The following is a 4,200-nucleotide window of genomic DNA, read 5'->3' as shown; positions in this document are numbered from 1 at the left end:
GTACAGCACAGTCGAGACAGAAGAGCTATGCAGACAGGAAGGTTCGAGATGTATCTTTTATGATTGGTGAGAAGATCTTGCTGAAGGTTTCACCCACAAAGGGTGTTATGAGATTTGGGAAGAAAGGGAAGCTGAGTCCGCGGTTCATTGGGCCTTTTGAGGTACTTAGGAGGATCGGGGAGGTGGCTTATGAGCTTGCCTTGCCACCTAGCTTGTCGGGCGTGCATCCAGTTTTTCATGTGTCTATGCTCCGGAAGTACATTGGGGACCCGTCCCACGTTTTAGATTTCAGTACAGTTCAGCTGGAGTGTGACTTGACTTATGAGGTAGAGCCAGCAGCCATTTTGGATCGTCAGGTTCGGAAGTTGAGATCAAAGGATGTTACATCAGTGAAAGTGCAATGGAGAGGTCGGCCCGTGGAGGAGGCTACCTGGGAGACCGAGCAGGAGATGCGGAGCAGATATCCTCACCTATTTGAGACTTCAGGTATGTTTCTTGACCCGCTCGAGGACGAGCGTTTGTTTAAGTTGGGGAGGATGTGACGACCCGACCCGTCGTCACGTGAGTTACCGTCCCGTTTCCCCCATGTTATGCTTCTTCATGTTTCATTATCAGTATTTGATGTGTTAGAGTTGGTTTGGAATGGTTTTGATAAGAAATGAGACACTTAGTCTCTTTTAAGAAGGCTTAAGTTGGAAAAGTCAACCGGATGTTGACTTTTGTGTTAGAGGGCTCGTATTTGAATTCCGATGATTTGGTTAGCTTCGAGGGACGATTTGTGATTTAGGAGTGCGATCGGAATTGATTTTGGAGGTTCGGTGTATAATTAGGCTTGAATTGGCGAAGTTAGTATTTTGGCGAATTCCGGTTGGTAGGTGAGATTTTGTTCCGGGGGTCGGAATGAGATTCCGAGAGTTGTTGTAGCTTCGTTAGGTCATTTTGGATGTGTGTGCAAAATTTCAGGTCATTCGGAGGTGTTTTGGTTGGGTTTCTGATCGAATGCGTGTTTCGGAAGTTTTAGAAGAACTTAGGCTTGAATTCGATGAGAAATGATGGTTTTAGTGTTGTTTGAGGTGTTTTAATGATTGGAGCAAGTTTGAATAAGGTATTGGATCATGTTTGTATTTTTGGTTGAGGTCCCGAGGGCCTCGGGGTGATTTCGGATGGCTAACGGGAAGTTTTGAACTTGGGAGATTGCAGAACCTGTGCTGCTTCTGGTATTTTCGCTCCTGCGGAAATGGAACCGCAGAAGCGGTACCACAGAAGCGAGTCAAGAACCGCTGAAGCGACAGGAATCGCAGGTGCGGAGATGCTGACCGCATCTGCAGAGTCGCGGATGCGACAGTAAGACCGCAGATGCGGAATTTTGGAAGGCTAAAGGAAAACGCACCTGCGTAAAAGGAATCGCAGATGCGAGACCGCAGAAGAGGTCTAGTAACCGCAGAAGCGGTCTTGTCCGCAGAAGCGGCTCCCCATCGCAAAAGTGGAAGCCGCAGATGCGGAAATAACTGGTCAGAAAGGGTTTTAATTCCCTTCGCGAAATATTTACAGAACACATATTTTGACTTCGGACTTGGGGCGTTTTTGAGAGATTTTGAAGAGAAAATTCAAGGACTTCGATCAGGTAAGCATTCTTGGACTTAGAACACAATTTTATCATGCAAATACATGAAATTTCACTGAAAACTCAAGGAATTAGGGTCAAAAATGGTGGTTTAGGGCTTGAAACCTAAGAGAACAAAAATGGGAATTTGAGGGGTCATTTGGACTCCGATTTTGGTGTTATTTATATGCATGGACTCGTGGCGAGATAAGGAATCCGGTGATGTGAATTTTATAATTTTTCGAGAAGTGGGCTCAGGGCTCGGGTTTTGCCAACTTCGTGATTTTCGATGTTTTTCGAGTCTTTTCGATTGGGTTATATTCCCTTAGCATATTGTGACGTATTCGTTGTGGTTTTGGTCAGATTCGACGCGCGAAGAGGTGAATTCGAAAGGCAAGGGCATAGCAAGCTAGGACTTTGGCCGGCTTGAGGTTAGTAATAAATGTAAATGCTGTGTTGAGGGTTTGAAACCCCGAATTTGCACATCGTAGTGCTATGTGAGGTGACTTGCACGCCGGATAACGGGCGTGGGGTAGAGCACCGTCAGGGACTGTGACTTGGTCCGTCCCGCTTAATAAAATTGGTACCTATTTGATTGTAGATTTGTAATATCCTTATAAAAATGGATTAGTTGTCATAATTGGGCTTCGTGCCAACTACTTGAATCCTTCAGGGATTATTTTAATGGTTTCTTACCATATTTATAAATATTAAACTCAGTCCTGGTATTTAATACTGTGTTTGAGATCTCAGCCTTTTTCTTAAATTAGAAATTAAGTTAATATTTTTAAATGAAGTTTGGGCTGAATATTTTTATACTATTGTGTGATTTTTGGACTGAGTTGGGATCGGGCTGCACGCCGCAACAGTATTATAATGATATTGATATGAGGCCAAGGGCCTGTTTGATGCCACGAGATGGCTTATTATTGCGCTTGGGCCATAAGGGGCCCCTCCCGGAGTCTGCACACCCCCAGTGAGCGACGTCGACATTAAATAAATTGAGCGGGCTGCACAGCCGCAGCGGGGTACTGGAGGTACCGGTTTGTGTGTTGCATTGCATATTTAATTGTCATTTATTTCTTCATCTGTTCTGATGTTTATTCTAACTGTATTGCTGTTTAATGGTATTTTTAGCTTTACTTTGTGTTTATTTAGGATTTCTTATCCTCAGACCTTATTTATATTTATTACTGTCTGAGTTTGAAGTACTCACAATACTCCCTGCACCTTGTGTGCAGATCCAGGTACACCAAAGGGTAAGTGAGGGCTTGTTAGCTGAGCAGCAATTATCTGGGAGTGTCGAGGTAGCTGCATGGCGTTCGCAGCCTTGATCTCTCCCTTCTATCTTTTATTATTTTATTCGTATTATTTTCCTAGTCGGACTTGTAATAGGTGAATAATCTGCTTCTAGAGGCTCATGTTCGTGACACCAGATTCTGTGGGCTATTTAGTATTTTATTTTGGGGTTTTCGAATGTTAGAGATTATATCAGAATTTCCGCACTAAATTGGTATTATAGTAGTGAACATTTATTTATTTAATTAGATTATTTGGCTAAGGTTGCGTAAATGGTCGGGCTTGCCTAGCAATGTGTTGGGCGCCATCACGATCGGGGTTTGGGTCGTGACAGTATATAAGTTCCCCTTCGCAAAATTTTGCCCATTCCATCATTTTTTAAGTCATAATTGAAGATTTTGAGGAACTTTGAAGAGGGATTTAAGGGAAAACACGTTGATGTAATGTTTTTGAACCTAAAACTCAATTCTATGGTGATTTTCAGTGGATTAAGCATGAAATTTGTGGGATTTAAGGGTGAAAATTGGGGAATTAGGGCTTGGAATTTGAGAGTTAAAATTGGGCGATTGAGGGGTCAAACGAAGTTAGATTTTGGTAAATTTTGTATGTATGGACTCGTGAGAGGATAAGGATTCTGGCTTTGTGATTTTTGTCATAGTCCGAGGCGTGGGCCCGGGGGTCGGGTTTGGCCAATTTCGGGATTTTTGATTTCATTTGATAATTTTCGCATGAGCTTTGTTCCTGTAGCATGCTTTAATTATGTAATACTAATTTTTGTTAGATTCGGAGCATTTGGAGGCCGAGTCGAGAGGCAAAGGCATCGTGGGTTAGAGTTTTGTCCGGTTTGAGGTAAGTAATGATTGTAAATATTGTCCTGAGGGTATGAAACCCCAGAATTCACTTCGTTTCACTTTTTGAGGTGACGCACACGCTAGATAACGGGTGCGAGGGCGTGCACCGTGGGGATTGTGACTTGGTCCGTTCCGTAGCAACTATTAAGTTGCATATTTGACTGAAACTACTTGATACTATCATATATTAGAAAGTATTACTATGTTTTGGGCTGAATGCCATATCTGGGCCTCATGCCAAACAGTTTGGACCCTTAAGGGCTTTTTACAACTATTCCCCACTGTTTTGATTTTAATATATGTACTAAGTCATGCTAGGTTTTTACTGATTTAATAGCTCAGTCTTATTTACTCCGTTTGATATATAAAATGATATTTTGGGTTGAGCACCCTTTTTACTGTTAGCCTGAGTGGCTTGAGAGGTTTCTGACTCAGTAAGGCCGAGGG

This window comes from Nicotiana attenuata, unplaced genomic scaffold (genome assembly GCF_001879085.1).
Source record: "Nicotiana attenuata strain UT unplaced genomic scaffold, NIATTr2, whole genome shotgun sequence".
NCBI lineage: Eukaryota > Viridiplantae > Streptophyta > Magnoliopsida > Solanales > Solanaceae > Nicotiana > Nicotiana attenuata.
Note: the sequence above shows the minus strand (reverse complement) of the source record.